Source organism: Coregonus clupeaformis, chromosome 20, assembly GCF_020615455.1.
Source record: "Coregonus clupeaformis isolate EN_2021a chromosome 20, ASM2061545v1, whole genome shotgun sequence".
NCBI lineage: Eukaryota > Metazoa > Chordata > Actinopteri > Salmoniformes > Salmonidae > Coregonus > Coregonus clupeaformis.
The window spans coordinates 3,442,150-3,453,749 of NC_059211.1; positions in this window are offsets into that span (position 1 = coordinate 3,442,150).

The window sequence follows — 11,600 nt, forward strand, 5'->3', positions numbered from 1 at the left end:
ACACTTCTTGACAATCTTGCTCAGAAACGCAGCAAGACCATAGCTGTAATGTAAGGCATGCGTTTGGAAAGGAGAGCTCACCTCTACATAGTCTACATGATATGACCAAGATGTACCATAGTGGGGCAGCATGTGATTATAACTTTGCAGCCAAAGTGCATAAGTGATGATGACGGAACTCTGTCAATCATAACCATGCTTTTCTTATTATTTATTTTAAAACAATATAACACTTTGTACAAACATATTACTTGTAAATTATACTGCATATCTGTTATGTAGTCTATAAAACGTATCAGGTCTGAGGTTTTTAGGAGTACATTCATGATGTGATTCCAAGGAATGAAGGGAATTATTAACCTGGACTAGGTCTTTGTAAGTCCAGGTACCAGTCTAGCTAACATTCCACCCCTTGCCACTCCTGTCAAAGGCATGGTACCCAGGCTAGGTCTTTGTACCTTCTTACATATAAATACAATTACAATAAAATTCAAATAACATACAGTATTACATATAAGACTAACATTCTTGTACTTTGCACATTGACATTCTTAAGTCTCCAAATAAGGAACAAACTGTAAAACAACACAGGTACAGGAGGGTTGTAGTGTGGAAGTAAAAATGGGTTTCATTTAGGAGATAAAAACAATGCAAATTAATTGTATATTTTTTTTGTATCGTTGAAAGAGTTTTATTTGCCTACTGTGACCTACGGTTTGTACATAGTCAGCGTATGTCCTCTGTAGAGAATCTAGATGTACTGTATGCTGTACAGCCAGTCAATGCAATTTCCAGCTTCCAGCTTTCATACAATTGCACACTCCTCTGTGTAGAAAGCTGGTACCCACAAAAGATTAACTCAGGTCTGATGTTTTTCTTAGTCCACTGAAAACCCCTTATTTTAAGAGCTTGCTAGTTATACCCTACTCCATACAAAGTGCACTACTTTTAACCAGAGCCCAATGTGGGCTATATAGGGAATTGGGTGCCATTTGAGAGACAGTCCCAGTGTTCCCCAGTCACACGTAGCGTCCACTGGACTTGATCTCCGGACACAGCCAGGCCTCCAGGTCCTCTATCTTCATGGACTCTTTCCGACTGGTCAGACTGGCGGCGCGTGTGATCTTGGTCAGCGTCAACTCAAAAAAAAGTCAACTCAAAAACTGCTGCAGCTCTCCAGGACTCAGGTTGCCTACCTCCTGGGCCTACCAAAAAGTTACATCTCTGGGTCTTACAGTAGTCTACATGTAAAGACTACTGCTGAATCAGACTCACTCAGTAACAACAAGCTGATGATCCCTTACCTGTAACTGTCTCTCTACCGTGGGGGGAGAAGGTGACCCAGTCACCCAATCGATGGACCCTCTGCCGGCTGGCCCAAACTTTATCCAGCTGCTGTCCAGCAGCGTTCGCATGCTGCCGTGGTGTCGTTGTAGGCAAACGGCTAAACTGAGTAGCAGAACTCGAGACAAACACGTCCGACTACTAAGCGCGTATCCAGAGCGACTTACAGTTAGTGAGTGCATACATTTTTCATACTGGCCCCCCGTGGGAAACGAACCCACAACCCTGGCGATGCAAGCGCCATGCTCTACCAACTGAGCTACAGGGGACACTTACTTGCATCGAGTCATTCGCCATCGTTTTTCTAGCAGGCTTTGTGTGGTCGTGTTCCAGTGATGAAGCCGTTCTAGACCAGACCAACTAGACTGGACACATGCGATTGTCCGGCGAGTCCTCACAATGGTCTTCTCCACAAATTTAGGCAGGTAGATTGTCAAGTCATCCAAATTTCGCGCAAATATGCGCTCTGTCCAAAAACTCACCACTATATTCTCTGAGATAAATTAACTTTTTAAAAACAATTCTCAGTCAATGGTCAAAGATAATCCCATTGTTGTGTCGCCTCAATGCACCACTGCCCAAAGAAGCTGGTGATCCCAAAATGTTTGTCTAGTTTCAACAAAAGGTTCGTTCAACAAATACAAAATGTTCCCGGGTGTGTCTTTAAAATATCAGCAGGGTAAAAGCCTAAAACAAAACTGTTTGATTCAGTTCATTGTTATTTTATTTGGAGGCTAGCTATCAACAGCTAGAGCACAAGGGGAACAAACGGCACGACTCCCTCCCTATCCGCATAACAGACTCCGAAGAGGGATAGAGATCCATTGCTAACATACAACGCTACAGAGGCAAAAAAACTGTAACATCCGTGAAACATGAACAAGCGTCAGTCTCCCAGTCTCCCAGTATCACATTACACAAAAGCCTTCTTTTAATCCGCTTTGAGCCATTTTGCGTTACAAACGGACTACCTTATATTACCGAAGAGTGTCACCGGTAAAAGCGTTGTTGTTTGGTTTTGGAGGGCAGAGGAATATCGTCTTGTCTGTCCGCGCATTGCTAATGATGGCTTGAGCGGGAGGCTACACTTTTTTTTCTGGTGGAGCTGCGCGCGGTTGCGCTGGCGCAATGTGTATGGTAGGTAGCAGGAGCGCGCCCAATGTATCATGTGACCAGGGACGGCCTGTTCAATAGGGCGATATGGGCGACGCACTGCCAAACGGGAAAAGGAAGGGATTTTTTTTCTAATCAATTATATCACGGCAACAGTAGTTATCAGTGTTCACGTCTGATCTGCCAGCCACTAAATGTCAAATCAGGCTAAAGTCGTGCTTCAAATGGTCCCGCCCGTTTTTGGGGCGATTTCAGTCAAGTTGAAAATCGCCCAGAAGTCTCTCATAGCCTGTCATGTAAAATCTATTTTTTTCAAATTTCAAAGCTTTCAATACATTCTCTATGGGTGTCTGTGGGCTTGCACTTACGCGCTTTCGTCATACGTGACGTAACCATGAACGTAACTAAGACAATAGCGGCTAGCAGCGTCTCTGTTGCGACCTGCAGTGTGGCGTTATTTTATGTTTTTAATTTGTAGACTTAGTTTACAAACATTCTGCCAACCATGGATTTCCAGTGGTTGGTTTTGGACTGATCTTGTTGATCGTGTACATACCCGCTACGAACGGACTAAATAATGAAAACGCTGCTGGCAGCGGAATCCCAATACAGCTGGGAGACTTGGCTGGATGACAGAGTCCCGGACAGAGAAGTGGAGCCGGCCGGCTTCACCCTGGTCAGAGCGGACCGCGATCCTGGTAAGAGAGCGACTCTGTACCCCGACATTGAACTGCTTTCTGTGTCATTGCGACCTTACTATCTGCCCCGTCAGTTCCCCCAATTGTTTGTTACCGTTGTGTACTGTTGATAATCACAAGTTTACTGGAGAACTGAGACCAAGTAGAGACTTTGGACAGGGTGGATATGGTATAATAAAGGCAGTTTATTCAGAGGTAAAGATATCTGGAATCGCGTGCACGGACTCGTTCGTCAAACTCTTAGGGAGAAGAGAGCCCGAAAACATTGTGTGCAGACATTTTATACAATAAATGATGTAGGTTGAATCTAGTAGTTCTGATCTTCTGATTGGTCCTGATGAGTTGGGCGAGGTCCCCTCCACTGTTGCATTGGCTCTGAGTCGGGTTCTCTGTCTTCAAATGTTCAGCCTAAAGAGAGGGGATTTTTGTGTGTGTGTGTGTGTGTGTTTAACAGTGATGATGTGTGTGTGTGTGTGTGTTATCAGTGATGATGTGTGTGTGTGTGTGTGTGTGTGTGTGTGTGTCCTCAGAGCAAGAACTTGTGAGTTGGAAGAACTGAGAGACCTATGGTGTGGGTGTTGTCCTTGGCCACCTGCTGACAAGGCTGACAAGATAGGATTCTTTTGTCCATTGTTATAGGATAGGAACAGCATTGATTGAAAACAAACGCCCAACACAAAATGGGTCATGCACAAGATTTTAGTCAGACCAAGCTATAACATTATATATTTACTACGACAGTACATTCAACCAAAAGCTAATATAACAAAGGCATCAGAGATTATATATAATCTGTCACAGAAACTGGAATCCATCTCCCCAGATCAGTCAATAAATGCTTCTGGTATTGACTTATATGCTGCCCCTGTCTTCATGTTGTTGCTGGACATATCTTTTTTAAAATGTGTGTAGGTCACCTAAATCATCAGAAAAATTGCCCCTCCTGAGAATTTTTTTCAGGAGCCGCCACTGCATGTGACCATGTCCAGACCATGGATTTGTCATTTCCATCTTCTCCTAATGAACAAACTGTTGTTTATCTCTTTCCCCTATTCCAGATTTGCAATTTCGCCACTGTAAGAAATGCTATTTTTATAAATAGCTTATTGCTATTACATTGCTATAACTAATTCCTTTTTTCAAGACAAGTTTTGTCAAGAACTCGAAGGCACATATATTGCAGAAAACATGTTCTGCATTGCACAAGAGGCACATGATGCTGAACACACACACACACTCAGAGACAGAATGCTGACACCAACCTTGCATAGACATTGATGAAACAGGTAACGCCTGACCACAGGGTGTTAGGGTCATTGCTGATTATAGACAACAACATCTCGTGACTCTTGCCACAGATGCACTCACACACACAGACTTACTCAAGATAAGATAACTAAACACACACACCAAATCTCCTACTTTGCTGAACATTCGGAACAAAGGGCCTGAGCTACAGCGCGTAGATCTCCTAGACCCAATCACAGAGGACGACGCTCGAACAGCATGGACCAACCAGAAGACCAGATCTGCCAGACTCAACCTACTTTACTAAACTGTATAAAACATATGTGCACTGTGTTTTCGGGGCTCCGTCTGCAAGTTCCATATGAGCTGAAAGAACGAGTCCGTGCACGCTTGTACCAGATATCTTTACTCTGAATAAACTGCCGCTTGTCATACAATTTACCACCTAGTCTGAATCCATTCTTGACCGACTCTCCCTTCTCCATATCCCGTTATCAACACCACACACAAAACAACTGCTATTGCTATTACTCTGCTTACAAGTAATAATGTGCCCATACAATCACAACCACAATATTGTAAATGGAGTACAGTTACAGTAGAATAAAAAGTATATGACTGTACAGCATTTACAGTTTTTCTCAATTGCTAAAACACTAAACCCTATTGTCTGAACCAAATGCTCAGTTGCCTGAACCCACTGATTGAATCAATCACTCGTTTGGCAAAACCATAAGCACTTTTCACCTGTTTAGACATAACTTGCCAACACATTTTCATTGTGATGCACCCGTGCTGCATAATGGAGAGCACAGGTGACAAAAGTCAAATACAATTAGAGCACAGGTGTCACCACTTGAACACAACAACTCAAAATTGATCACACTTGTGGCTAATGATGTGAGGGAACATATACAGTAAGCCAGTTCAGAGAGCACTGGTTTGTGAGGCCTACAATGGATAGAAATCTGAGAGGAAGAGTTCGTGTGAGAGGAGGTCGAGGTGGTCGAGGTGGTCAGCGAAGACAAAGAACAGTAATATCTGATGAAATCAGAGCTACTGTGATTGACCATGTTCTTGTCCATGGTATGAGCATGAGGGAGGCTGGACAATGGGTACAACCAAACATCAGTAGATTAACTGTGTCCACCATAATCCGAAGATTTAGAGAAGAGAACAGGTGATTACCTTTTTTTGACATTATAGTACAGTATGTAAATGTTGACAGCAATTACTGTATGACATACTATATACTGTACCACAGTATACTGTAAGTAAATATATGTTTCAGTACATCACTGTACCAATGTACTGTAGTATTGTAATGGAGGGTTGGTCTAACTGTTTGTAGGCCTAGTATTCCATGTATATTTTTTGTAACTCCATGTTCTCTTTTTGTAGAATTGAAAGACTGCCACATGGGGGTGGGAGGACAGGTATGTTCTCCCCACACCAAGAGACCCTAATTGTTGATATGGTCCGTGAGAACAATGCCATTAAACGGAGCGAAATTCAGCAGAAGATCATTGAGGACCATTTAAATTTTGAGGGTATCAACAGTGTCAGCCTCTCTACTGTTGATCGTGTCCTCAAGCGCAACAGACTGCGCATGAAACAGCTATACAGAGTGCCCTTTGATCGCAACTCAGACAGAGTCAAAGAGCAAAGATTCCAGTATGTACAGGTTGGCATATATCCAGACACATTCAATGTTGATTACTCTAAGTAGTGATTTACTGTAGTGGCCTAAATCACTTTTTCCGTTTTACTTACAAAACTATATCTATTTCTACAGAGGGTTTTTCAACTGGATGCAATGGAAAGACCCCATCAATACATCTACATGGATGAAGCTGGGTTTAATCTCACCAAAAGGAGAAGGAGAGGCCGTAATGTGATTGGCCATCAGGCCATTGTTGGTGTTCCTGGGCAGCGTGGTGGCAATGTCACATTATGTGCTGCCATCAGCAATCATGGGGTTGTCCACCATCATGCCAACCTGGGGCCCTACAACACTCACCAGCTCCTCATTTTCCTCAATCACATGCGAGATGCTTTGTTAGGGCAGCAGGATGAGCATCCCATCTATGTTGTTGTTTGGGACAATGTGAGTTTTCACAGAGCCCTCCAGGTTAGAGAGTGGTACAATATGAACCAAGGTTTTATCAATCTTTGCCTTCCACCGTACTCCCCCTTTCCTAAACCCCATTGAGGAATTCTTCTCCTCATGGCGGTGGAAGGTATATGAACGCCAACCTTACACCAGGGTAAATCTCTGCAAGCCATGGGACTTGCCTGTGGTGACATAGGTGTGGAGGCATGCCAAGCCTGGATACGGCATGCCAGGGTTTTTTCCCCGTTGCCTGGCCAGACAAAATGTGGCCTGTGATGTGGATGAAGTCCTGTGGCCTGACCCAGTACGGAGACATGATGCTGTGGCTGAGTAATGCACTTATTTGTATATTTTTGTACTTTATTTTTTACATGGGCTTACTGTACACAAGTGGCAAATGCATAAGATTTCTGTTTGTTTTTACAAGTGCTACATGTAAATGCACAAGATTTCTGTTTTGTCTTTTTGTACAAGTGCTAAATGCACAGTTTTTTTTTGTTTTGCAACATGCATTTAGCCCACAGTGTTACGGTCCGGCACTGTTGGTCCTGTTCCTGCTGGTTTTCCTTTCCCTTTTTCCCTGTGTGTGTTGTTTGTGTCTGTCTCCCCCTGCTGTGCAGTCCAGAGGATCTAGGTCAGGGGGCGTGGCCATTCTCTCACAAGATCAGTTACATCCAGCTGCAGCTCGTTGGCAACAATCAACCAGCAGTTATCTACCCGGGCTGGACACCTCTCCAGCGCCAGTTCGTTCCTACACTACTTGTGGTAACTTGGCCCGTACCGAAATCTCAGTTTAGTTGTACTCTCTCAGTATTATAGTTGTTTCTGCCACGTTTGTAACCTGTCTCTCCTTCGATTAGATCTCGTCTGTTCCTGCTGCCTGCCTGCCTGCCATTCCCACGCCGCAACCTGCTCTGTTGTCTGATATCCTCGTCATCCAGCCCTCAGGACTACTGGCTCTCCACCCCACTCAGCTCCTACCCCGGCCTGAAGCTACTCCACCCTGTACTGCTTCTCTCTACCATAACACGCTGAATAAACTACATCATAATTCACCCTCTTTGTCCGCGTGTCCGTCTCTGCACCTGAGTCCCCCACCCAAGCCTAATACACAGTGAACAATAAACATTTATTTCTCCAGCTTCATGTCCTGAGCATTGTGTTTTCTATTTTTCTACGTAGTGTTTAGTGACTGTTCAGTAGTGTTTTTTATTTTTGATTGACTCGGGGCACGATTTGACAACATAGTTCAGTTTTGAGCACAGATTGAACTGTTTTGAGGTGAAAGTTTGGTTTTGCAAGAAGAGTCTGAGGTTTTGTGAATGTAGCTTGAAAATTGGGTTTTGTGTTCACAGTTAAGAGAAAAGGAGAGCAGCTTTCAAGAAATGTGTCTTAGCAATCGAGAAAAACTGTAATATCAGAAATCTACAAGTTAAACTCATTATCTAATATTGAAAGCAAGCCCAAATATATAGTGGATACATACTAGCCTACATTAAGCAAATGCCACTTTTCTAAAGTCTACAAGCCATTAGGTCAATACATAACAATAGTACCAAAGACTAACTGAGGTACAGTGTTGTGCAGGAGAGAGAGAGAGAGAGAGAGAGAGAGACTATGCACTCTATTGGGCAGCAGGTAGCCTAGTGGTTAAGAGCGTTGGGCCAATGACCTAAAGGTTGCTGGTTTGATTTCCCGAGCCGGCAAGGTGGGAAAATATGCCGTTCTGCCCTTGAGCAAGGCAGTTAACCCCCAACAACAACTGCTCCCTGGGCGCCATGGACGTCGATTAAGGCAGCCCCCCGCACCTCTCTTGGGTTAAATGCGGAAGACACATTTCGGTTGAATGCATTCAGCTGTGCAACTGACTCGGTATCCCCTTTCCCTATTGACCTCCTTATCCCTACATAAGCAGAAACTCAAACTATAGCTGAATAAAACGAAAACAAATCGCAGGGCATGCAAATGGGAGATTTGCTTACCGAGAATTTGATACTGCCAGAGGTAGACTGAGACGGAAGAGCAAAGGAACACCTGGTCATAGGTGATGTTAGGTGAAACACATCACACAAAGGCTGTGAAAATGCACACCAGAAATAGCCTGCTTACATCTGATAGCAGTAATGAGCAGGCTGAATAAACATAGCCTACATACACATCATCAAGTCTTTCATCCTATTTCCTTGTGGGGTATAGGGCAGGAGTTTATTTGATTTTACCTTGTTCCGTTTCCAGGCTTTTGCTTGCTGGAGTATATTATGGGGAATACATCTGCAATATACTGCTAATAATGTTAAACTTTATTGAAAAATACTTTTGGAAATAGTAGTATAGATCATGTTCTTGCCTTTGACAGTTTATCAGATCAGAGTTTTTCCTGGTCAGGTCCTGCATGACAGGCTGTGTTTGCACAGGCAGTCCAATTATGATCGTTTGCCCAATTCTTGGAAAAAGAGCTGATCTGATTGGTCAAAATACCAATTAGTGGAAAAGATCAGAATTGGGCTGCCTGTGTAAACGCAGCCATAGACCTTGTTTTGACCTCCATAATCTCTGCAACCCAGAACCAAATCTTGCGTGCAGGTTCCGGTAGGGAGAGGTTAAGATATTGGACTAGTGTGAGCGAGTGGTGAAAGCAGGATGGACTTTGGTAGCAGGATGGACTTTTTTATCTACTTTTAGTATAAAAATGCGCTGCAATTTTTCAATAAAATAAACTGCTGTTCCAATTGCGTCCACTGGATGGCGCAATAGCAATTGTGTTAAGCAAGCAAACTGTTTATACCGGGGCAGAGCAAGTAGGTCAAGCACGTGCAGCCAATGAGCTACTTTGTTTTGCCTGCGATATTTATTACGGCTTCTACTTTTAACATTATGTGCTTTGGCACCCTCATTGCCCCAATATGTCTCTGTCAAAAAAGAGAAAAGTGGACGCAGAGTGCAGAGTGTTCCAAGAAAAATGGTCATCCTATTTAATCACGGAATTGAATGGGAAAGCTGTATGTTTGGTGTGTTCACAGCATGTTGCAGTGCTGAAAGAATATAACCTTCGTCGCCACTATGTGAGTCTTCATGCCGACAAATATGACAACTTTCAAGGACAGCGGAGATGAGAGAAGGTGAATGAACTGTTGGCGGGTCTGAAGAAACAGCAGTCTGTGTTTACTCACAGCCGAGACATCAGTGACGCTGCAGTGAAAGCTAGCTACCTCATTGCTAATGAAATCGCGAGTGGCTTCAAAACCATTTAGTGAGGGTGAATTTGTAAAAACATGCATGATGAAGGCAGCGGAGATTGTGTGCCCTGAAAGCGGCAGGCTTTTGCAAATATCAGCCTGACAAGAAACACAGTTGCAGACAGGATTTCCGATCTTTCAGTGGATTTGGACAGCCAGTTGAAGCAAAAAGTAAAGTCATTTATTGCGTTTGGGTTGCAATTGATGAAAGCACGGACATTACAGATGTTGCACAACTGGCCATTTTTTCATCCGCGGGAGTTGATGACACATTGACCGTCACCGAGGAGTTCGTGGAGTTGGTGCCGATGACAGATACAACGACAGCAGCTGATATTTTTACCGCACTCGTCGGCGCGCTGGACAGGGTCGGAGTGGACTGGTCCCGCGCTGTCAGCCTGGCTACAGATGGTGCGCCCTCAATGATCGGGAAAAAAGCAGGCGTTGTGACAAAGTTCAGAGAGAAAGTGCAATCTGCAAATGGAGGACGTGATTTTTTGACTTTTCACTGTATTTTGCACCAGGAGGCTTTGTGTTGCAAGTCATTAAAGATGGATAACGTCATGAAGGTGGTCATCCAAACTGTTCATTTCATCCGATCCAGAAGCCTGAATCACCGTCAGTTTGACAGCCTTCTCAGAGAGAAAGACAACATCTATGGCCTGCCATACCACACTGAGGTAAGATGGTTAAGCCGAGGTGCTGTGCTGAGAGGTTTCTTTGATTTACGAGAAGAAATTGAACAGTTCATGGAAGAAAAGGGCAGTGTTAGAATTTCATTCCGCAGAATGGATGCCGGACCTTGCATTTATGGTGGATGTTACAGAGCACCTGAATAACTTGAACAAACAGCTGCAAGGGCGCAACAAAGTTGTCACGCAGTATTATGACAGCATACGTTCTTTCAAGTTGAAGCTGTCATTGTGGGAGACGCAACTTGCCGGTGGTGATGCAGCTCACTTCCCCTGTCTGAAAAATGTGTGCGCGACCCAACATGTGGCAGACATGAAGCGGTTCAAAGATAAAATAACTGGACTGTTACGGGAGTTTGAGCAACGCTTTCAGATTTATGTTTATATGTTTTTTATGTTGATGTGCTATTGTTTTTAATTGATTTTATTTTATTTGTATATTTAACCTATTCTTGACTCTGTGGTTCTTGCACTTGTTTGGGGAACAGGATTTCATTATTTTTATCTACATTTCTGCCTGAGAAATGACACCCTGATATAGTTCTGTGATCTGTGATATACTTCTGTGAATCACTGAGGCATTGTGTGTTTGTGTGTTCTTTGTCCTCAGAACTTTCAAATAACTTGAGGTGTTTTATGATTAATAGTGATGTTGTGCTTTTGGACACTGTCCTCAGGCTCCAGCTTTATGTTTATATGTTTTTATGTTGATGTGCTATTGTTTTTAATTGATTTTATTTTATTTGTATATTTAACCTATTCTTGACTCTGTGGTTCTTGCACTTGTTTGGGGAACAGGATTTTATTATTTTTATCTACATTTCTGCCTGAGAAATGACACCCTGATATAGTTCTGTGATCTGTGAAACAGTTCTGTTAATCACTGAGGCATTGTGTGTTTGTGTGTTCTTTTTCTTTAGAATTTTCAAATAAACTTGACGTGTTTTATGATTAATAGTGATGTTGTGCTTGTACTATTTTGGACACACTGTCCTCAGGCTCCAGCTTTATGTTGTATGTTGATCGTATTAAAACAAAGAAAACAATCTGAAGTTGTTGTTTTTAAGTTATATATACCATGATTTTTCGGTCCGGCCCACTTGGGAATAGATTTTCCTCCATGTGGCCCCTGAGCTAAAATGAGTTTGACACCCCT